Here is a 25,802-nt window from a genome sequence, read left to right on the forward strand (position 1 = left end):
AAAGATGTGTACGCATGTCTTTTTGTGGATCAACATAATCACTAAAACGCCCTTTTATAATTATTCTAACACTAGCTAAAAAGAAGTATTTGATTCAGTATTTCCAGTTGAAGGAGATGGATGCTTACAAGCTAATAAAAATGTTAACAGATCAAAGTGAGTCTTGCTTTCATGATAATTGGATATTTTTTTCAAAGGGAGAAGTGCTATATCTTTGTCTGGGATAACACTATTTGTTCCCAGAGCACCCATAGGTCCCCTTTACATGCTGTTACAAATGTCTTTAGCTGACAAAGATAGAAAATGTGCCGCCTTCAGCTGATCAATAGTGGACCACCTGAGAGTTGGGCCCTTTCTCTGTAGGCAGAGTTGTCACCATTAGCTGGACGAAGAGCAAGAAGTTGGAAAAGAAATGATAATGCCGGGAGACAGGCTGCACGGAATACCTTTGAAAACAGAAGAGGGCGAAAACTGTGAACGGTTCTGTGAAAATGATGGTTTACTTTTACTTTATAAATATTATCAGAAGCAATCATTATCTCTGTAGTGCCAGGAGGGAGAGCGCAGTGCTCTGCTGGCATCATATCAGCTGTAGTTCTCTTCTCAGACAAGCCATTGGTTGGCTAGACAGGAGAAACACACTCAGATAGACTACTGATGAATCTGGGGAGTTGTTTGCCATCATCTATATGACTAGTTTTAGCTGATGCCATCATCTCCCCCAGCTAAACATCATATTTTAGGAAGCATAAGGGTCAGGTATTAAATCTGAGAAGCAGACTTCTGGAATCATACACTGAATACTACAGCCTGTACCTTAAATACTGCATGTTATGGATATGACATTGTATATTTGACGTGCAAGTAAGCTCAATTCACCATGGGAGCGATTCAGTCTAAATAAATAACTACATAAATAGTGTTTCTGTGAGACATTTGCACTCGAAATAAAATCATTTTCTCTACTAAGTTTGCAAATACTCTGTCAAGGGTAGTTTACTCATCTTACATTCAAGGGCAAAACATTTTGACTGACATCTCAAAGCAGGCACAGATGCTGCAGTTCGGGAATTCTTCCAAGGGAACATGTAAAAAGTTCTTCACCACCAATTACCATTGCTGATTTTAAAGGAAGCAAATAGTAAGAAACAGAGCTGCCTTCCAGTGATAAAATTCTTACTCCGAAAGTAGGGTTGTTTAGTTTCAGTGTTTAGTGTATTTAATCAAAAACCCTGAAGTTTCTGGTTTTCTTCCCATTTTGTTATATTACCAATACGATATCTGACTGAACACATGTAAATAATTAAAACCAGTGGCCTAGCGTTATCCTATAGGATCTTAACATCATGTGCAAGAGTCAAATGCTTCTTAACACTGAGGAGATTGTTCAAAGAAAAAACTGGAATGGCTTAAAACACCTTCAGAACCAGCTCATCATATATCATGAACTGAGCACAGCTGTCCCATTAATCAGGTTTTAAACATTATTTTATCAGGCAAAAGATAGTTGGAAATAGTAATATTTCATTTCTAGTAGGCACACATCAACAAGGTGAGAGGGATGTATTATATTCAGCTTTATTTATGTGTCATGGACACTGCACATTAATCAATGTTAGAATGTAAATGTGCCAGAGTTAGCTAATATTCATTCATTGTCAATGACAGTCTCTTTCCAGACTGTTAAAATGACTCCACCTGCAAAGATGAAGTCTCACATATTAATTGCAGTGAAATGAGCAGATAGGAATGCAGAGTTTCTCTCAAGTAAGTAAGCAACATTAGGGAGCTTCACTTCGTAATTAAACTTGTAGTTTAACTTACTCAAGCTATACTTCTTTACACCCCGAGGGATTTTTGTCTCTGCATTTGTTCCATCCTAACCCAGAGTTAACTACATTTTACTCTACTGCTTTTGGCAGTGATAGTTCCCAGTACATTGGTGTTTTTGAAGGGGATTGCATTTTTTGGTTTTGGATGGCAGTACTGGTACAGTATCTGTGTGGGTGGGCACAAAAGTTCATAAAATCAGTTCAGTTCCAACGGCCAGGCAGACTGTTTACCAGCTGGGGTACTGGTGTTGTTCGCCATCACGTTGTCCCATCTGTGGTTTGAGCTGAGCACTCTGTACATTATCCCATGTAGTGCTTAAAATCATGGGGTAACATACAGAGGTCAGAGGACTGCTCATTGCTATGTGTTCTGACAGTCTGGTTCCTTGCCAAGACCACAACTGGATCCAAATATAGACAGCTAACGGCAGCTAACCTCCCCACCTTTGTACATGTGTGACAAGCACAGCTAATGTCAGATGGCTATGCTGACTACTTTCCACTTTCTGGGTGGAAGTTATTAAGCCTAGTTTACTAGCTTTATATTTCCTCTTTCAAAAAGTGAGAAGAATTCAAATTTCAGTTCAATTAAATAATCTTTCTAAAATAAATAAGATGTTTCTTAATGAGGGTGGCTTTGTGGCTGCCCATCTCTTAGTATAAAGTAACTGTGAGCCCCTAAAATGGTACTTTTACAACTTCCCCTCTACTACGTCCTCTCCATTAATCTAAAAGCAGTCACCCTCCAGATACCAGCTGGCATCTGGAACATGCCCTTCTGTTGGTGTTGGCAACCAAACCAGCAGGCTTTTGCTGTTAATTAGCCTCTCCACCACTAGGCCAATGAGAAGCATCCATGGCACAGCATTTACGCACTCAGAGCAAGAGATCACACCGGACCATTTTCATTTTATATTTCAGACCCTCCATTGCCACGAACACGCGCGTCAAAACCACCAGATGCCAATATCTTCTGCTTCAGTTTGGGAGAAGAGGAAGGGGAGCATCACATTAGCATAAATCTGGATTACTATGCATGACTGTCACTTCAAAGATAATCAAACAAATTAGAAAATTCTTCAAGTGTTCACGAATGTTGGAATGAGTCACACATAATCCACTTTGCTTTTATTTATTATTTTTTTGTTTTTTAGCCACTCAAGAGCATTTCGCATGCTTATGCAACTTAGAGCAGGGTGCTTATACAGGGCAGCAGCTGCAGGACACACTGGGACAGCGAAAATATATAATGAAGAGGGAGCAACAGAGGACAGAGGGAAAAGGCAAACACAGACTAAAGTCTAGACATGGTAATGGGTACGGTCAAAAGCCAATAATCAATACACTCCCACTGCCTAGTAATCATTATTAGCACCTCCAGATAGAACTCACACACAGACTGCCTTAAGAAGAAGAAAGAGGCAGTTTCAGACATCTTGTCCTAAATACGTTTGCTCCTTGATCAGTACGCACATTTGGTTAAGCTAAAGGTCAGTTAAATACCGTGACACCAGTCAGTACACAAACACTGCTGAAGCAATAGTTTGATTAATATACTAAATTGATTTTTTTTTTTCTGAACAATCATTAAATGTTCATGTCCTTTACAATGATTCAGTACAGAGAAATGCAGCATCACATCTTCACATTTGAAAAACTGGAACAAGAAAATGATTTTGGCATTTATCCATTGTAAATGACTTAATGGACACCTATAATGCTTTATCCATATTTTCTCTAAAATATAGTGTTACAGTGACAAATGTTCATATTAAACATTGTCAAAGCATCAAATACTACTACTTTCAAGACAAGGTGATGTCAGCTTGAGTCAGATTTCTTTAGGGCACGCACACATATCTATTGTTTTCAATGTAGACACACAGAGGGCACGCTCAAAAGCGCCATTGCGCCATGCAAGCGTTCCCAAGTGCGTATTTTTCAGGGCGCGATAGCTGCACCCTGACATAAACAGAATTCAACTTTTGGAATGCAGCAGTGCACCACATGTCATGTGAAAGGCACAACCAATCACAGACAGCAGGTATCATTCCCTTCTTCGTAAATATCATTCTGTGGTAAATATGGAGTACAAGATAGTGCAGGGCTACCCAGAGCTAAAACTGTCCCATGAAAAAAGTTAAGGCCTAATAAACACTTACAAAACAATACCTGGAAGAAGCTCAGCTCAGACTTTGGGTTGTCTGGTGAGTAGGCTATGATACAGTGCAGGTTATAGTCACTTAGCAACCTCAGACGTAATCTGCTTCCACCCTCTTTAAAGTTGGCACAGAGTAGGCACAACTGCAGCATCAAACGCACAAACTCGCCCATGTTTTCCAGGCAGTTAAAGACACAGCATGCGTCCACACCCTGATATGGTCATCTGCTCCAGGGACGATACTGCAAGTATTTTGATCACGTAGCCTATACTGCTAATAATAGCTAAATGCCAACGTCAGGGAAACACGTAATCTTTGTTGTTGATGTCGTTCAGTTCTCCCAATTTTGGATCATATTCCCGTTGGAACATGTCCAGTTGTACAGATTTAGATTTAGAAGATTTTACTGGTGATGTTTTATGATACAAAATGCTGCTACACTCCCTTCGAGTCATTTCTCTCGCTGCAATGACAATGCAGAGATGCTGAAAATGCAGATACTTAAGACACGTAAACTCTGACCAATCAGAGCAGACTGGGCAAAACTGCTGAAATAGTGTCTCAGACAGAGGATGAATATAGGTGTTCCAGCACAGACAGTACAAAGTACTTTTTGAACATGTGAGAATTTGGTGCCTTTCTCCATTTTATATTATTATTATTGTAAATTAAATACTTTTGGGTTTTGGGCTGTTGTAATAAAACAAACATGACGTTGCCTCTCAAAATATGGTAAATAGTGATAAGCATTTTTTTCTCTGACATTTTAGATGAAACAACCTACCAGTGAATCAAAAAAATGATCAATAATGAAAAAAAAAAATCAGAAATTTATTACAGACAGTGGTAGCCTGGTAAAAAAAAAAAAAGTATGAAAAATGGGTTTCAGTTAACATTTCTAGCTAGGAATAACTGGGCGGGAAAAGTTATTGCTGATCCTTTAATCAATAACAGTTAACTGCTTGCTCCGCTGCCCCAATAAAGCTGCTCACTCTACTGTACAACACAGAACTGCTGGGATCTCTGTAGGTGCACATGTAAGTTTAACAGTTAAACCTTGTCTAACAACTTCCCTCTGACTGTTGCTGTAGTCAACTTTTTTCCGATTAAATGTTTACCATTTATGAAAATCAAGAACAAAAACTTCCATCCCCCAACACTGTAAACTACTGACATCATATCTAAGAGTCGTGGGCCTCATCAAACCGCCATAAAGTTTAATAAAGCACAGTGAAATGTGATTTTCACATGGTGCCATTCATTTCCATAAGCCCTGCCTTTACTACCCTCCCGTGTCGCCTCGGTGTCTCAGTGGGGTTGTAGAAAGTGGGGCTCGCGCAGGAGCGGAACACTTTCACAGCTCCATTTTCATTTAGTATCATTAGAAATTCAATTCCCAGCAAATGACTTTTTAGAATTTCACAGCAGTCCCTTAAGATGTTCTTGCATGACCCACTTTTGTCTCAAGCAGCACAGGCCTCTCTCTATTGCCACAGTTCAAAATGTACATGCATATTCCTAAATTCCATCTCCCAGTCCCAGTGTTCTTGTTTAAGTGTGGGTTTTGGAGATGGCTTGCTGGGCCTTCTGGGGTCACTGCAGGGGAAACTGGTCATTTGTTTTAAAACTCCCAGGGTGATTCAGGATTACTGTAGCAGCTGGCTATTTTCAGCTTGTATGGCATCTGCAACCTATGTGGCTGTGTCAAATATGCCTCTGTGGCTAGACACAGAGCGAGAGAATATTAACAATGACACTGTAATGCAGTACATTTCCCCCGGGGGCCAGGTTATACCTATTCCACTGTGATTTTATTTTTTTTCTGAAATATCTCTAATCCTGCTTATACTGAGGTTGATTCATTGAGATCACAGGGTGATTTTCACCAGTGTGTCAACATAAATTCCTCTCTGGTTCTGTTGATTGCTGACTTCAGGTGCAAACACACCGTACATCAACAGCTAAGCATGCTGAGATTATGTTCTGTGATCTGCCCCATCTGTTAAAAGGCCGATGACGATAACAGCAGATCTGTCTCGGCTCCACTTTGGAGTTAAGTAGGAAGTGGGTACAGCTGACACTTGTAACTTTAACCGTGAAATGAACACACTCACTTTTCTGTCTGTGCAAACAAGGCTTAATAAAGGTGATGGGCTATGAATGTGGTGCTCCACCTTTTTCAATTTCCTGCTTCACTGAGCATCCTATGGAAGCAAGGTACCACCTATCCCCAGGAAGTATCCCGACAAAGTGACATCACACGTCTAGTAATGCGACACATATGAAATGAGTAGAAATAGTGATTTTACACAAGGGAATTTGGGACACTGACCAAAAGCAAATTAAATCATGTCAAAAAAGCAGATATGGGCCATCAGCTAAAAAGAAAGTTGACGAGTAGGACCCCAGAGGAAAGATCGCACTCCAGGACATTAAGTGAGTGATGATTCTAACAGAAATCGCTCTATTCAGGTCAATGACACTGTTACCCTTTGAAAGTTTCAGCCTAATGGAGCTAATGAATGCTCTACCATTGAGTTTATGAAGCATACATCCTTGAAGTGACGTCCACTGCCCCCAAGTTGATCTTAAACATCATCCATTGTAAGCCTGCTGGCTCTGACAGGTGGTCCTGTATTGGGGAGCAGGTGACCCCTCCCCCTCTTCCCTCGACGCTGTCAGTCACATTGACATAGGTGACATCAGGAGCAGATCCTGCCATGATGGAAAGGGCATCTGCACAGCATGTACATCTTTTAATAGCCTCTACATAGATCAGACAGGCAGATAGAGACATGCAAATTTACCCACTTTTGACTGAGTACACACCGGGTGAGATACAGGGCCCCTCACTGGTCTGAAAACACACACTCCACACAGCAGTAATTTATGAGCACAAGGTGCTCTCCTGAGAAAAGGGGACAAATAGTTTCTACTTGATGAGGAGATGTGAGAAAAGTACCTCTGGTGGCAGATCGCAATGTCCTCAAATCATTTCTTGTGACTTGAAAAATAATTCCACTTCATTTCAACTGAGCCTATTTCTTGTAGCTTTAGCAACCATTTCTATTGCTAATAATAAAATTGTACTCAAAAGTAATTGCTGAAATTTAGGAACACAGCATTATAACCAGGGCTGCAATTAACAATCCATTTAATTTTGATTAACATGTTGAATTCTCAAATAATCACTGAAAATTGATGTGCACAGTTTTCCAGATCCCATGCTGCTGGCTCATCTTCAAATTGCTTGTTTTGTCAAACTAAGATGCAAAACCCCAAATTATTTAATCTTCATCAAGGGGCAATCTGTGGCATTAAAAATGAAGCCAATGCAGAAGTGCCAAAAACTGCAGTTCCACTAATGGCCAGTTGAGGTTGACTCCAAAAGCCAGTCAGTTCCCAAAGCCTCCCATGTCAAAATGCCCAACTTAACAGCAGAAATAAACATGTTTACAGCCTGGTAAAAACAAGAAAGGTTTCGATTCATGACGACTGTAGATGGGTGAATTTTTGTGTAACTCATCTATTTAAATTTTATTAAGGCTACAACTTATACATAATTAAGGCTGTGGCCACTTTGAGTGACAGGCTGTCTCTGAATAGTGTCCTCAGACTCACAGTCAGACCCATCCCTCGCTTCTCCACAGCTCTATCCTCTCTGCCAATTATGTCACTTCTGGCTCCAAAAATTCTAGATGGCAGCAGCCAAAATGCCGAACTCAAGGCTTTAAGACAGGTATCTACAAAGCAGTTTGAAATCACAGGGGCTTGGGCCATTGTTTTTAAACAGTATTTGCTTAAAATGATGCAAGACAAAGAAAAACAGCATATCCTCACATTTGGAAACTAGAACTATCAAATGGCTGGTGTTTTTGCTTAAAACTGAAAAGTCACTGCAGGTTATTTTTCTATCAATTGATTAATATCACCACAAGTCAGACAGGGCATGAACAGTCAAATGATCTAACAGGTTGTACACAAGCAAAAGGTTTAACAAAATGATCTAAACCAGAGGTGTCAAACTTACAGCCTACAGGCCAGCACTGGCCGACCAAAGGATTCAAAGCTGCCCACTAGATGACTCTTCACACCTTATACTTTGGTGAAAGATATACGTTGCCAGGTTTTAATAATAACTTACAAAATGAGTAGCCTTTAACCTGTTATCTCATTAGCTTCCACTTTAATTTGGTCTGGTGATGCCAGTATGCCCAGACAGGCGTGGAAATATATGGAAAAATGCACATGTAATGGCAGTGAGAAATAGACTGACTGAAGGTGGAAAACTGAGACACACTGTTGATATGTATGTGGCCCACGATCTACAATGAATTTGACACCCCTGAATTCTAAACCACTTTATTTGAGGGTAAAAGAATAGGTTAGTGCAACCATAATGTAAGCAATGTCACCTGTGATGGATGTTTACAACAGTAGGGGTGATAATTTTACCATTTGCCTGTATTTGATCTTCTGAATAAGTTTGTTTGTTATAACCTGGAGATTTGTTCAAGAAATGTATCTAATCATCTGACTTGTGTCTCTTGCTCTGTCAGACTTCTGCTCAACGACATGGGTGCATTCCTAGATCTCAGATACTGTCAGAAATGATGGGGAAAACTACAAAAATAACACCCAAGATAAAACAAAACAGAATTATCCTTTAAAATATTGGGGTATGCTCCACTTTTTCTGTTGGATTGGATGCCTTACAGTGTAGAGTACCCACACAGAAACAGAGATAGTGCACTCTAGTAAAGATGGATTGTGAACATGCTGAATCTTTCACAACCTCGCTCTGAAAATAACAGCATGCTTTGAGGAAATGTGAAATGGCTGATGTGTTGGAAAGCTCAAGAAGAGATACTGTGCAAGTCTGCAACGCAGAACAAAATGGTCTCCCCAGAGTAACACTAGAAACAACAGCAATCACTTCCTCCTCTTGTTCTTCCTGTCATCATACTTCAGATCTGCCAGTGTTGAAAACATGCTGTGGGCTGTAATGGATGTCTTCTCATCATTGTCTCTGCGCTAATTGAAATAGAATCTGTGGGTAGATAGGTCCATTTGGTCAGGCTCGGCTTTTAACTGCAGTTAATGCACAGAGCTATTTGTCTGAGCATATGCTCGAGTCGAAATATAGTCACTGACTCAAGGGAGAAGTTACGTTGCTTCAGTCATGGACAGTGAATATTCTCCTTGAAAACAACTGCTAATAGCTTCCTCTCTTAAGGGATTTTCACATTTGTTCTAACTACATTGCCAGAGGTGACAAAAACCCACAACGTTTAATGTTTAAGAAAAGTTCTGTTGTGTTTTCACCAGAACTAGAGGTCAGAAATAACAGATTTTTGAGTTGTTTAACCATGAAATGACAAACGGGTCTGATTAAATATTTTTTTGCCTTACGGTAATGCGAAATTTGTCTCAAACATATTTCATCAAGTATTTGATGAATACAGCAAGACTGATTCCAGCAGCTCAGATTAGTGAAATGTGATAATGGGAAGCAATGAGTCTAGCCCTAGAGAGCATTTTTTCCCCATCGTGTAGAAAAACACCACAATTAATAAATAATAGATGGTGTCATGTATAAAAGATTATTTGTGCATTATTCACTACTAATAATAGTTTTGATATTCCAGAGGTCCGATGTTTGTCGAGCGCAAATAACAAATCCAGCTGATAAATTTCTATGAATATTTCATAAGTGCTGAGCTGTGTCAATTATTCATGTTTATTGTAATGACGGCTTGACACCAAAACCCGGACAGAGTATGTGGAGTTCTTCCAGGTGTCATGAAGTTAAAACAAAGACTAAACCATCTGTTTATTTACAGATGTACAACAAAAGCAGCTTTAGCAAAGCAAAGACAGATCTGTCATAACCCTATGAGGAGACAATATGATAACAGAAAACATTTTTAGGCCTTGAATTTAAAGACAGTGGATCCCAACCTTTTCTATCACTGAGTGAACTAATGACCCCTAAGTGACATATTCTATGGATATTTCATTTTATATTCACTGCATAAAAATAATAGTATCGAACAGCTGATAAACTGTACAATTAACCCAAATTGCGAACGCAATAACTGCAGCAAGTTTGTGTAAAAGGAGCATTTTGCATTAATTTGAAGCAGAGTTTTCCTGATATTTTTAGCAAATGTTTATACGATTCTCTCTGCATTATGTTTTTTTTTTTCTTTAACAATCACACATACTTAATAGGATTCATGTTTGACAAACTCAGCGTTTTTCTCTCCCTGATGCTTGGCCATTGTTTTGTAAGCTGTTTGGTTGCTATAACTACCACTTGTCCAACACAGGACAAGGCTATTTAGGTAAGAGTGGAGGCTCTGTGAATAGCCTATAGCTTGTGTTCAGGTCTTTACTGAGCCCTGATCCTGTGAGATTTTTTTCTGAGTTTATATCTTGAACAAAATACAAATACAAATAGCCATTTCATTTGGTTTTCTTCTCAAAATGAATGAAATGAGATGTAGGCCTACTGTATATGTGCATTTATTTATTTCAAAAGTACTAGAGGACTGGTCAGAACCAGTGTTGTAGAACTATAGTCCCCAAAATGCACCATTTACTCCTGTTCGAGTGACATTTGCTGAAACTACAGTGTCCAGCAGTTTTGGAAAATTTCTGAGCATCCATCTAAAATGAAACTATAAATGTGTGTCCTGTTTTTAAAGTATTTTTATTCTCAGTAGAAACAAATGGACTTGGATCTGAGTACCACAGACAGGGTAGGAAAGTCTGAAAATACTGAGAGACAAACTAAGGCATTGTTGGTTTTGGTCTTTCATTGGATTTGCTGACAATACAGAAATAGAGAATAACACCAGCTTTATCCTTTAAGGACCTCCACAGATCAACTCCTAAACCCAAATGACCAGGACGACATCCACTGGGGATTTATGTAAAAATCATACACTAAAAAGGCAAATGCTCTCGATAGAAAAGGGCTGTAAAAAATAAATGAGGTTCATGACACCCTAATTTTCACTTTTTAGTCCCCAGCAGATGTAGTCTCTGGACCAATTCCTCCCTGTGTCACAATCAAGCCACAAAGGACCACCTGAGAAAACACTTGCAAACCAAGAGCATCCACACCAGCTGCCCCGGTGGCAAGTTGATGAAATGGTAACATGATATAGTGAAACATCATCCACACATAAGCTAAAACACATTTCCATATTCCATTCCTGGAGAAAAAAAAAACACATTTGAATGAGATATAATATAAGATGTAGAGCAGGGAATGGAATAATCTAAGCGCAGTGACCATACAACCTTTCGAAAATAATAAGGTGACTGGAGTTGTAGGTAGGCAGGGAGGGAGATTTGCGAGATTTTATCACATGAGGGCAAAGGCATATTAATCATAGTCTGGGAACACATGAGCACAACGGTAAGGAAAGAACTCAGGAAAGGTTAATGTGTGGAAACGGGTGTAATAATGTGCGGCGTTGGAATACTAAAACGGTGCATTCAATATGCAGCAAAGCATTCACCGCACTTTGTCACATGTCACTGTACATAAGGAAATGCTATGCATATGATGCTAGCAAAAAAAATATAATGGAAAAAATGTATCTGCCAAACAGCATAAATTCAACAATAAAAACAGAATTGTTTGTGTGTGGGAAGCTCAGCTCGTTAAGGCTGTCAGTTTGAATATGACTCAGCCTTTCCTGCATGTCACCCCTTTTCTCTTGTATTTCCTGCATATCTGTATGGACAAATAATCTCAAACATCATCTTAATTTTCATCAACAACCCACACCTCCTTGGGCAAATAATCCATCACAGAACCTCCTCAGACGCAGAGAGAAGACAATGTGTTAACTATTTTCAGCTCCATTTCTGACTCATTTCTGACCTTGGTAATGACAATAAAGAGCCACTGTGGAAGGAACAAAAGCAAAGCTGGCACAAAGTAAATCCAAACTTGAGTGATTCGGCTCAGCTTCTTTTTGACAGTCCAGCGGGCTACAAGCTTTACATCTCTGTTTCAAATGCAAAATCAAAGAGACTGTGTACTCATCAGCAGGCTACAGAGCCGGCGATCTTCCTCATTGTCTCGCGGCATGGATGTCTTGGCAGCTGGCCCTGGTACTCGTGGTGCCATTGCTTTCCACTAATGAATGCAGACAAGAATTCAAAGGCCATATTGAAAAGTAGCAACATAACTCAAGCCTACATTTTTCAAGAAGTTCAATTTCGCTGACAGCACTAAAAAAGACTGAAAACACTGAGGGGAGCAGGAAGAGAGATCATGTGGGAAAAGTATGTTTTCATCAGAGAGACCATATCAGCGTCTGATCTCTGACCAATTCATGCTTTTCACTGCTTTTCATTTTAATAGCACCTACTAAGCCATCTTCACATGATCAAAACTGTTTAACATGAATGTTGAGATTTGATTCTGTTTGATCAGTGGACTTTCCAGTTGCCGGTTTTCATTGCATTTGAAAAGAGAAAAATTCATCCACTTTTATGTTGTTTCAGTTAGCTCATAAGTGGGATCATAAGGGGACTGGACCTTGACTGTCACAGCTCTCACAATAACTGCTCAAATCCTTCCAAACAAGCAGGTTTGCGGCATTTCAACCGACACACTGGCTCAAATGTAACCACTTAGCGGCTCTAAACCATCTGAATCAGGGGAGCTTGTGCAGTCTGTCAGTCAGGGTTCAGAACCGTTCCGCATGAAATAACCTATTCTTCAAATTCATTCAAGAACCGCCCTATTATCTAAACTGCCCTCTTTTCAAAAACATTATTCTTACTCAGAGACATGGTACATTTGCAAACAAATCTGAAAATCAAATGATTTTCGACATTTGCTGAGCTCACCATCAATGCAAATCTGAGCCTCACGACATCAGCATGGAAATTTCCCTTTTCTCCGGTGAAAAGGTGTTGTAATAAGCATGTCACTGGTTCAGAACAACAATCCTAGCCTTCCAACTCAGTATTGTGCAACATCAATCAGGACTGTGGGTACTAATGGAGCTTCAGCGGCCATCAGAGAAGGGCAGCCTACTGATAGATGAGGGAACACGGCACAAACACCCCCATGTACACACAGAAATACACAAACAGACTTCCATCAGTCTGCATGCAAGTAATGATAATGTCTTATGAGAGGCACTGACAATCTACCCACAACACTGAGATTTGTAGATATGAACAGCACAGGAGTAATAAAATATGAGAACCAGCAAACAATATCGTCTTGCTGTTTTATTACACTGAAAACATTCTTTAGGAGGGAGACTATTTAATTAGACCCCTATTAATCACAGTAATTGGCCATTCCGCATCCCAGGAGTGCAACTGGCCAATAGCTGTTAACCTTCTGTCTCTATCGCTGCTGTTGTCCCCCAAACTATTAATATACTGGTGGGCATCATTTCCAAATGACTCCTGGGAAGAATTTTCATTGGTTCTCAATAAGGGGTTGATTATCTCCAACTGTTTATTCATGCGAGGTGGATTATTCCGAGAGTACTTTGAATTGGTATCTCATACAAACACACACGTTTTGTTTTGCTGTGAACACGAGCAAGTATCTCGTGGATTACACTTTTCTTGCTGAACAAAGCCACGTCTAATATTAAAGCCAGAAATGTCACAGAATAATTAGGTCGCTCTGTGTTTTTACCACCTTGTTTTGTCAGATTACTGCGACATTATGTAAACTGTTCAGATGGAACACCAGTGGCGTGGCCTTTTTAAGCACTGTGCCTGGTGGAATTGGTTTTCATATTGTTGTGCAATGCAAGACTTCACATTATTTGCAACTAAATATAGTGTAAATGTTGAATGAGGGGAACAGTGTAAGTATTCTGCATGTGCCCAGTCTGTACATACAGCTGGTGCCCCCCACAGACCGGGAAATGACTGGTACACAAGACCATCTGTCAGGAAGCAATGAGCAGATTCAGACCCAAAAGGCCACCAAGGCCAAAAGGGTCAACAGTAGGGAGGGAAACTGTGGCCAGAGACAGGGCTTAGTCGTATTCAGACGGTGACAACAAGTACACTGAAAGACTATATTGCGGACCATGTTGTGCTTTTAGGTTGAGCTCAAATGAGCCAAATGTGATATCATTCCGGTCGACAAGCCAAAGAGGTTTTAAATCTTTGACCTTGTATCACAGGTTCTCAGTATGCTGTATTCTACTTGCATGTCAGTGGGATATTGGCATTGAGTACATATTAAGCAGAAAACACACCTTAGTAATGGCACTTATAGAAACAGTGAGTATTTGTGGGAACACACGTCCTTTTAACCTTTTTATTTTTCAACATGGACAACATGCTTTTGTGTCTAAGTTAATGGAAAATAACATTTTAAAAAAAAAAAAAAAAAAAAAAAAAATTGGTCCAGTATTGAGCGAGAGCAGCAGCCAGTCCACTATGTAAACACTCAAGGCATGTTCGTACCGTCAATTTGTGTCCACTGAAAGTACTTGGCTTTGCCACAGACATGCTCAGATCATTACTGTAAGTGTCTGACAAGACTATTCAAAGACTCCCGACTGGTCGACCTTTTTGTTAAAGAGTAAGATCAAACCCGACCACTAAAGTCAAGCCCGCCAGACTCCATTTAAATAAAAAGGTTAACTATGTCACTAAAACATGATGTTCGTCTATCTGGGGTTGCAGCGATGTACCAGTTTCAAGGTATACCATGATATTGAAGTTGATGATTATCATACCATGTACATTTGCTTATCTATGATATTGAAAAAATTGCAACTGGACGGAGAATGTCCCCTTTATTTTGGTTATTTTCAAAGGGGAGACCTTTTTTACACATACGTTCATTAAGTTTCAAGTATAGTAATAAAACATTCGACTAACAATAAGACTTCCATTTTCATTCCTCTAAGGGTCATTCTGACTGACAATAATATAAATTCTGTAATACCATGATACCATGAAGCCACAGTATCTTCTGAGACGGTTATCGTTCCGTGAAAATCTCGTGCAGTTGCACCTCTAATAACATCATAGCCTTAATGGCTCTAGAGGACTAATATTAGCGTACGTTTAATTAATAATACTTTTGGTAAATGTTACAGTATCTCTTATGTAATCTTAAAAACTGCATTGCCAGCAGCATTTACTGGCTGGGGGAAACGACTGTTTTCCTTCTTTCTGACCACGCCCCCTATCACTAGACACCAACTGTATCATTGAGGTCTGGTTATGTTTTGGTGCAAAATGACTTGGTTAGGTTGAGGCCAACACCATTACTTGGTTCTGAAACCAATGTTAACTGTCAACAGGAAACATCAATGAACAACACTGTTTTGTTGACCCATCCAACCACCCTAACGTTCTCCATATACGGACTTTGTGGCTCTATAACAATGCCATACTATATCCTCCTTTACTCCTGGTGAAAAAGAGAGATAAAACATGCAGCTGCAAGATTTTGTTACTTGTGTATAGCCTTGTGTGTTTTGGGGATCAATACGTTAAACTGAAAGATTATAGGATCCACCTCAAATATACAAAGCAAAGTGACACAAGTAGCACACTAATTCTGACATTTTCAAGTCACTGCCCTCATATTTGTCATCAAGTAAGTGAGCTGTTTTTGCATCACTGATTCCTGTCCCCATCCACTTCATCATTGCATTCCTTTAATTACTTGTGTGAATATTCATGCAAGATCATAGCAAGAGCAATCTTCTGATATAGTTGATGCATTATGAGTCAGATGTTTAGTACCCAGTGAGTAAAGGGTACTAAAACAGCTTAATCAAGTGCTCTTGCTAAGGGCCATAATTGTACTCTGTTTATGTGGCAGGGTGCTCCCATCCCCTTTTCCTGCTATCTGGAGTATTTACACTGCAGCATCACTATGCGAGTGATTAATTAAAATGCTGTCATTTTTGCCCAAAACAACACAGCCGTCTAGACGGCTCAGTTGGAATTGATTTATGGAGCTCAGCTTCTGATGCTATACTTTTGTGTGTTAGCTCTATGATAAACTGAGATATATATTATCATTATACAGAAACACTTCACTTGTCACAGATGAAAGTACATCTCAAACTGTGCCTTTCAAAAATAATTTGCACAATTAGCAAAGCTGAACTGATTAATACTGAATTCACTGATGCAAACAAACAGCATAAGCCAATACCAGAAACTTGTCTGGTGTCTGTGTATTAAAAGGCTCATCAATCAGTTTGAAGAGGGTATCAGGTTCCAACTTTGTGTTCTGGCTTAAGTAGGGCAGTTGTCATTTTGTTTACAACAGATTATGCTTCTGAGGAAAAGTAATAGATTTCAGACAGTCTGGTGGCAGAGTTGAACTTGTTACTCCCCACAAACATGCACCACTATAGCACAGATTGGGGGAGTGATGATAATGTACACCAAAAAATACATCAGCCCAAAGCCAGCTATTGTAAGGAATGTGTGAGATAAATTTTCTACCAGTTGCATAAACCTATTGCTTTGAGTTTAATTACACTAGTTTGCTAATGTAAAGCATGTGGACAAAATGTTACTGACTACCTGCTTTATGTATGACAGAAGCCTTGCTGTGAGCAAGGAAAAAAAACAAAAAAAAACATTTAAAGCCAATGTATAATTTTACACTCTACTAGAGATCTGGTTTGAAGTAAGCAAATGGGAAACAAGAATAAAGAATGGCAGCAACTTTTCTAAACCCATCAATCCGTTGCACATGCAGCAGTAGGCTGTCGGAAAACACAGCCCCATTATTTCTTTCAGTGAGACCACTGCATTGACACACCGCAGTGTGCCCATGCAAAGGGCTCCAGCAGGAAAACAAAGTGTCGCCTGGCAAAAAAGAAAAACATGCCGTCATCTGGCAACTCACAATGCTGGCCAATTAAATACATGGAAGCCTGGTAAATTACTTTGAAATCTGATTTGGGAAATTCTACGATTTACCTTTCAATCATTGCAACAGAAAAAATAAAACAATTGTCGCCATGATGATTTTTCAGAGTCATAAAATCTTTCCTCGTAGTGATATAAACTTCTGTGCGCTGTTCTGGCGTCTGGTTAGCCCTCAGACTCACATATCTTTTACTCAGACCAGCCTTCCCTCATCGTATTTTATCATCTTGCAGCTAACCTGCAGCAACATGATGTTTTCAGTGTGAATGCTTGACACTTCAGCTATGCAGCAGAGCTGTTATCTTGAGCATGTAAAAATCACAGAGATTCATAGATAAAGAGGAGGCAATTTCTGCTATAAAATGTTACTTGGCATTGATCAACAGTACAACAATCCCACCTCTGTGTTACAAAAGCTTCACACGCAGCCAACATTACAGTGAAATAATTGTGTGAAGAGCCTGTGTGCAAGGCAACAGTCATGTTTACAACCATACAGCAGCATAATCTGAGTCTGTATCAGGGACCCAGGTATACATTTTAGGATGATGCAATGGAAAACAACTTGCACAACCTATCCAAGTTATTCCTCACACAACAGCAGCATGAGACTTCATTATAAGCATGCCAAACAAAGACGATTAAAAGAAATATGCTTAGGCATATCATTATTGATCACAACTGCACACAGATAGCAGCAACATGGTAAGAATTCATGACACACTATACGTTAGCAGTGTTGCTGGCTGGACTGAACAGAAACAAGACTTTGGCTCAAGATGTATTAGCACAAACATCAAGCACTTACCTTAGCTTGGCATTTATTTTTGAAGAGTCAACTTCAGAGTCCCACAGCAACGACAGGAAAACCACACTGGAAGCACATCTTTGAGACAGCTGAGGAGTTGACCACCAACAACGATTTCTTGATTAAGCCGTCCTAAAAGTAACATTATCAGACAGTTAGCAGGCTAGCTTTATTATTGACAGTTATATGAGGGCAGGGTTGCCACCTTCAATGTGAAAAAATAGGGGACATCTTCCTAGTGGCCCCATGTCCAGGGGACACAAATTAAGAGGGGCATCTGGGTGTCCTCCTCCAGGACCATTTAGGTGTCAGACACTGTTTTTATGTACCAATTTGTGGGGATTTTTTTATGCATCATGTTCAAAGTCTTGCTACTCTCAACATGAAAGTAAAGGAAAAGGAGTCTATTACAGTTAACAGCTGCATCAGTTATATTAAGGACTAAAACATCAGATTATAGATATGGGCAAAATGTTTAAACTATTTGGTAAATTTGAAAGAAACAAGGCAGGGCAGGCTAAGTTAAACCTTTGAAGACCTTTTTTAAGAAGCCTCATCACCATTTCGAGTTCTAACTGATTACATCAGAGACATATTTTAATTTACCTTTACTATAGGACATTGACTGAAAGATAGCACTACTACTATAAAGTCTACACCATAACTCCTTGGACCACTGTATGCATGCAACATAATTCAGATAGACAGGGTGGGAATAACTGGATAAGGTGGACATGGAACATACAGTGGGAGATGTACTTCAGAGTTTAACCTTGTTTGTAGGTTTGCCAATATTAGTCAACAATTACAATTGTCAGAAAAGTTATTTTTGGCCATTTGGGGGCAGCAGAAGCAAGCTGTGAACATAACATTGACATAGCCATATCTTTTAAGTTGATATGGCTAACTTTTACTTTTGCTAACTTTGGCTAACAGTTGCGTGTTTACATATTCAGCAGTTAGTGTAGTGGTGACACATTTATTTAATAAGGTAAGTCCAGTATTCATTCATCTCCATTTATGGTCTCTAACAAGTCCTTAAGAAAACCGTTAGCTCGTTAGCTACTAAATGCGTCACCATTTTTACCAGCTAGCTAGCTGCTAATTGAGTCTGTTAGCCGTTAAGTGCTGGACAGGTAGTTAACAGTCGGGAAAAACACCTACCTGCTGCGGTAGACAACGACTGCTGTTAGAGTAGTGATAGTGAGCCAAAATAGTAAAGTTGTGGGCTGGACAGCTAACCTTAAAAACCTCCTCAACTCGCGCTATACGCACACAAACACGACCGAAAGCGACGCTTCTTTGATTTCTTCCGTTTGTGCGCATGCCTCCTCTCGCGTGCTGTTCTGAGCGAGTGACCTTCACTTAATACTGTGCCTGAACGGCTAACGTGTAAAGACTGTGTGGAGCAGAGAGGAGCGACATATTCAGGCGATAATTAAAATGTCAATCATAATTTTCAAAGACCGCCATATTGCAAAGGTGCGTCTAAAACACGTCATCTTCAGGTGTTTGAACTTACTGCGACCTCACTTCTCCCAATTTCTGTCTATATTATTATTTTGTTGACCTCCATGGTAGCCTCCACTGCCCAAAAAGCATCAAACGCCAAAGAAACTGAAAAATAAAATGAGCCATCAAAAGTAGCAAGAGGAGTGGAAATAATAAATCAGTGAGGGCTGCTCACTTACAAGGCTACTGATGCACTCAGATGTAACATGGTTTATAATATCAGTTGCACCTGTGCTTTTCTGTTTTTAAACCTGCTGCTTTAGAAATGATGTTTATTCACAACCAGGATTCCAAAAACTAAGGGAAGCTGTGTAAAATGTAAATTGTGGTGGTGGTTTGCAAATCCTTTTTTACTTGTATTTAATTTAGAATAGTACTAAGACAAGATATTCAACATTCAATCTGATAACCTTTATTGTTTTTGGCAAATATATTTTTATATTTCCAAAAATGTTCGGGACAAGGGCATGTTGTGTGTTACAACTACTTTCTTTGTAACACTCAGCAAGCATTTGGGAGCTGAGGCGGTCATTGTTGAAGTTTTGACAGTGAAATTATTTCCCATTCTCGCTTGTTATATGGCTTCAGTTGCCCAACAGTCTGGGGTCTCCATTGTTGTGTTCTGCCCTTCATAACACAGCACACATTTTCAATAGGAGACAAGTCTGGATTGCAGGCAGGTCAGTCTAGTGCCCACACTCTTTTACTACAAAGCCTCACTGTTGTAACATGTGCAGAATGTAGCTTGGCTTTGTCTTGCTGGAATAAATAGGGACGTCCCTGAAAAAGACATGGTCTGGATGGCAGCATATGTTGCTCTAAAACCTGCATGTACCTTTCAGTATTCATGGTGCCCTCACAGTTGTGCAAGTCACCACACATCCTCATACTATCACAGATGCTGAATGGTCCTAATCCTCTTTAGCCTAGAGGACACAATGTCCATGATTTCCAAATACAATCTCAAATGTAGACTCATCAGACCACAGCAAACTTTTCCACTTTGTGTCAGTCCATCTCAGATGAGCTTGGGCCCAGAGAAGTTGGTTTCTGGTTGTTGCTGATTTATGGCTTTCACTCTGCATGGTAGAGTCTTAACTTGCATTTGTAGATGCAGTGACGAACTGTGTTCACCGAGAATAGTTTCCCAAAGTGTTCCCAAGCCCATGTAGTGATATCCTTTATACAGTCATGTCTGTTTTTAATGCAGTGCAGCCTGAGGGGTCGAAGGTCACGGATGTTAAATGCTGGTTTTCAGCCTTACCCCTAATGTGTAGACATTTCTGCAGATTTTCTGAATCTTTGACTTTGTTGATCTTCTCTTTAATCTTTATTGATTGAACCCGTTTACCTGTGAAATGTTCTGAACAGAGTATTCCACAACTTTCCCAGTCTTTTGTTGCCACTGTCCCGACTTTTTTGGAAGCCGTTGCAGGCATCACATTCAGAATGAGTGTATATTCACAAAATAACAAAGTTTATCAATTTAAACATTTAATATCTTGTCATGGAGCCATATTCAAATGACTAAAGGTTGAAAATCGTTGCATTCTGTTTTTAATTCATGTTTTACACATCATCCCAACTTTTTTGGAATCAGGGTTGAACTACTTATTAGCTTTGTCAATAGGTTTTTACCAGAAACATTATCAGAGGTCATCATGGTGGTAGTCCTGTTGTCAGTTTCAGGTAAAGAAAGAATTTTGGTTTAAGTTTAGATAAAGATGGGGCGTTGGTGAGCTAGTGGGTAGAGCAGGTGCCCCACGTACAAGGCTGTTGCCACAGTGGCCCGGGCTCAAATCCAGCCTGTGGCCCTCCGCTGCAATAAACTTAACTTCTTGGAGATAAGGCTTCCTGATTGGTGGTAAAGTCTGTCAGGCTCGACTGTATTTGTTTTACGTTCCATTTTAATAATACTATTTAGTGATGGAGTCTGATAATCTTTAATAGCCCTTTGTCTGTATCCGGGACTGTCCATTGAGAGTGTCCGTCATTACTTGTAAATGTATTGTATTAGGTAATCCAAATTCATTTCTCAAAAGTGTATGTTTTTTTTCTCTTTGTAACAGTTGTAATAACTTGAATTAAAATGTCCAAACAACACCAATCTTTGAAAGAATTTCTCGTTGCTGCAGCTGTGACAACCAATTAGTGTTACATACAGTATGTGTTAAAAGAAAGATTATTTTATACATTTCGGGGGAAAAAAGGCATTCCAATTAAAACAGCTAAATCTTCTATTTAAGCCTCCGAGCACTGACTTAACAGTATCTCATTACTTACATTTTACTTTGTTTCTGTGGTCATTTTTTCTGTGATGCTCTTGGTATATCTCCACTCTGTATGCAATTAAATTTGTATAAATAACAAAACAACCAGCAACATAACAAATGCCACCTCATCCAGTGTAGCGGAGAGAAGGTAGCAGAAGTAGAAGTTGTCAAGGGAAGTCGGTTTCTCTCTCCTTTCTGTTGCTTAACCTAGATAACGGATTTCATTGCCCTCATAACTATAGAGGGAGGCTTAGCTCATTATGGCCCATAATCCAATCTGTGAGCTCCCTGAATTGGAGGTGCAATGACATATCAATATTGTCCTTGGTGGAAAGAGAGGGTGGGAAATGTTACAAAGTGGCGCAGAGAAAATGTTCACAAATTCACTGCAAGGGAGAGAAAACAACATTTCTGGCTGTAAGTGAGCACCGCCTGGGAATATACCAGGTGCAAGGTTGTAGCAATGTTTCCTCTGTGTTCATCCAGTTTGGCTGGTCCACTCCTGCGTTTAAAAAAAATACCACCACTTCTAATAGAAATGCAATTATGATGTTGAATTCTCTGAATGTCATTAAGTAAAGCTCAGTTTTTAGAAATGAGCTTTTAGTGCAATGTGCACTCAAAGTCGAGCCAAAAATCTAACCAGCTGAAATGCAAAATATATGGATGAAACACTGTGTTGTTGTGTACATCAAAACAGCAAACAGCATAAACTCTGCCAGGGTTATCCTTAGGCTCTTCTCTGCAGAGACACACCATGCATTAAAAGTATTAAAAGACAAATCATGCAAACCAAGACACCACATAACCCTGAGTACACTTTAAGATGGCATGGAGATGTTCTGCCAAGCTGCAGGCGGTGTCAGAAACACTAACTTTTTATTGTCCTGTGACATATATGCTTATATATTCATCTCATTTCCCCCTGACTGTCAGGAGCTTTGGAGAACATTCATCAGAGGGAGCAGTTACCGGCAACACTCCCTGTGTCGCCTGAATCTCACATAATCTTTCTTGATGTGGGAAAAGATGTTTTGTAAGGAGATTACGTTTTATTAAAAAAATTCCCAGACAAATATCAACATTCGCATCATTTGGGTTTTTGCTGTTTGGATCAAAAGATGCCAGATGCCATAGCTGTCAAGTACCCCCGCCCACAACATACACAAACACACATAGACACTCTTCTCACCTGCCAGCCAGTAAATCCCATCCACCTATGATTCAGGGTGTTAATAATGGATTTTGTTATACTGCTGAATATAAATAACTGAAACAAAAACATTCACTTTATGTATTTTTGCACCAGAATCATTCAATTAAACTCAAAGAACTATCCCAGGTCAAAAGGCTGCATTTGTTTGACTGACGTTCCCCTTTATTCTGCTGAAATTCTCTAATAGTTTCAACCTCATTTGTTTTTCGAGTATTTACTTACTAATAGGTGATTTAATTGCTCTAAACAAACGATATCTTCCCGAAACACATTTCAGCACTGCCCAGTGCCCACATCCTTGAACAATGACAAGCTTTCAGAGAGGACAGAATTAAAATTCAAAGGCAAGGCGGTTCATTTTAGTTCCAGGAACCGCTGTGTGAAAAACACTTGACTGATTTTAATCACATTCTTATTTATTTCAGCTTAGAGCTCAGCATGACTTTTTAAAAGCCAGTGGTGATTTTTCACTGAGTTTCCATAGTGCAACAGCACCATCTAGCAGGTCCCTGCAGGTATTAGCTTTGCTCTCCGAAGTCATTAGCTATTCACTCTAAAAGCCTGGCCTTCACAGCACCGCTGGAATAGCAAGCATTTATTTGCAGAATAGGTTTTTTACTAAGAGTGCTTTATCTCCTTGTCTGTTATACACTCCACTGAGTCAGGATTATTGTTGCTTACATGTGTCTGCACTGTTCGGTTATAAGACTGCCAAACTAGGAGGAATGAGTCAGGGGATGTGATTGGCATTTGGCAAACACAACTAAATCTCTGTCTGAGAGTCATTGCAGCATTTTTCTCACAGACAGAAAGTAGAGTATAAACAGAATTTGCATTTAAAAAAGCTTGCATCTTTGAGAGGGTGACCTTGCTTAGGAGTCACAATGCAATGACTTCTGTCTATGGTTCAGCTAGTTTGTAATGAAACATTTAAGTACACTATTAGATGGAATAATAGAGCAAAGGTAGACTCAAAGAATATTTTTAATTATGAGAATACTGGGCACAATTCTGTAAACTCAATTTTATGTCATAGAGCTCTACTTTATAATGAATTACATTTACTGGACAGCTGCAAATAGGAACAAAAAAATAGCTTTGTTTTACTGCAAAACATATGATGAATTAATTAGGCACACAGTATGATGCACCGTTAAAAATGTAGATAGACGAGAATGTAGGATGTAATTTTCTCCCGCCCAAATACAAGCTGCAGGTGTGACCCTCAGCGGTAACAGAAACAGCAGAGACAGGAACTGTTTCTCTCAGCGGGTGCTTTTCTTTTTGATTACGTTAAAATGCAAATGCTTGAAGACTTTTACTTAGGTCAAATTTAAATGCAAGATGACTGCTGATAATGGAGCATTAGAGTGGTGTTGATACTTCAAGGAACAGCGGGAGATACATTGTAGGAGAGTTAGATGAGAAGGTTGATATCACTTTGGCTGTTAAATATGAACTACCGTGAGGGTGGTATCAATTCTCTATGGCTGACTATTTGGAGGAATTTGGTGACAAACCTATCACAATGCAGGGGTTATGATTCAGTACATTGCGATATATTGAAATACTGTAAGCAAGGTGATATATTGTGATTTTTTTACAATCACATTTAAGGAAAAATGTCATACACACATGTCAACACACCACCATACACCTTTTATGCAATTAGAACAGTGAGATCTGTAACATACAGCACTACCTTCTGTGGAGTCTGAGCAAAGGAATTAACATTTGTCTGTGTCAGTAAAAAATGAAAGTGTTTGAACGATTCCCCAAGTTAACATATTAAGAAAAATTTGAAAAATTAAAAAAAAAAAAACCCCAAACAAAACAGTGTTTTTGATAATTAACAAAGTGTCACAAGACATCATATCAAGTGTATCAAAATTTTCTTACACCCCAGCGATCTCTGTATGTAACATTCAGTATGGAAGCGAGTGAATATATTTTCCAAACTGTCAAACTATTCCTTTATGTGAAGGATATGAGGATATATTCCATGTTGGGACAAAAAATTTCAACTCAAGGTCCACTTCCTAGCATTTTCTGGAACTTTCAGCCACATCTCATGGTCTTCTCTCACCTGAGACAATTTTTCTTTTGTAATCAAGTATTTTGCAGAGGTAGGACCACGTCATTGTTTTGGAAGTCACAAGTACGTCTCAAATCTTTGCACTCAAGTCCAAAACCTTGAGTTTCGAGTCCCAAACAAGTCGCAATCCATCCATCCATTTTCATCTGCTTATCCGGGGCCAGGTTGCGCCAAGCAAAGCGCCCCAGACGCCCCTCTCCCCAGCAACACTTTCCAGCACCTCCTGGGGGACCCCATGTGTTCCAGGGGTAGCTGAGATATGTAATCTCTCCAGTGTATCCTGGGTCTACCCTGGGGCCTCCTACCAGTCACAATGCCCTTTTTAATAATGATGTAAGAACGTTAGCTAAGCATTAGCTCGCTATGTTAATATTAACTTGGACTTACTATTCTTTGTGCAACTTCAAACGTTAAACAAAGTTGGAGGTTGTTGCGTTCCCGTCTGTAATTTTTGACCCATACGTTTTTTTGGGGCGTTTTTTGTCATTTACTTTTTATTGAGTTTTCATTTAAGGTATTCATACAAACGAAAAGAGACCCACCCCAACAAGGAGGAGGAGAAAACAATAAACTAAACAGCATAAGAACAAAACATCCTGGGGATGATCTGGAGGGTCTGAGTTTTGTATATCTGGCATTGTACTTAAATGTTCGTGTGCACTTATATCTTTTGTTTCTTAGAATTACATTTTACATTCTCAAGTCTACATTCAAGAGAGAGAGGAGGAAGGAACAGCAAAATGGAATTAAAATGAATTTACATATTCACAAACACTCTTTGCATAGATATATTATACAAAGTCAGGCCTTATAGTTGACACATGAGCAAGCCATTTGAACCAATATTCTTCAAAGATATCTACTTGATTTCTTAGTTTGAATGTAATTCTTTCCATTGTGTATATGTTATAAACTATATCAATCCACTCATTCACAGTTGGCACTTCCGTTTTCAGCCGCTTTTTAGTTAAGGCTTTTTTACAGGCAAC

At 39.4% G+C, this 25,802-nt stretch overlaps 1 long non-coding RNA gene across 1 annotated transcript in view; it reads right to left on the minus strand.

Annotated features, from left to right (window-relative positions):
• LOC125901636 (uncharacterized) overlaps positions 1 to 19,003 on the minus strand; it is a 107,274-nt gene extending 88,271 nt beyond the window's left edge. Inside the window, exons 1-2 of the long non-coding RNA XR_007451003.1 lie at positions 18,882 to 19,003; positions 17,718 to 17,849 (exon numbers count right to left, since the gene is read on the minus strand). This is a non-coding gene — a long non-coding RNA (uncharacterized LOC125901636). The remainder of the gene's footprint in view (positions 1 to 17,717; positions 17,850 to 18,881) is intronic.
• Positions 19,004 to 25,802: the final 6,799 nt, after the last annotated feature.

Source organism: Epinephelus fuscoguttatus, linkage group LG15, assembly GCF_011397635.1.
Source record: "Epinephelus fuscoguttatus linkage group LG15, E.fuscoguttatus.final_Chr_v1".
In the NCBI taxonomy this organism is placed as follows: Eukaryota; Metazoa; Chordata; class Actinopteri; order Perciformes; family Serranidae; genus Epinephelus; species Epinephelus fuscoguttatus.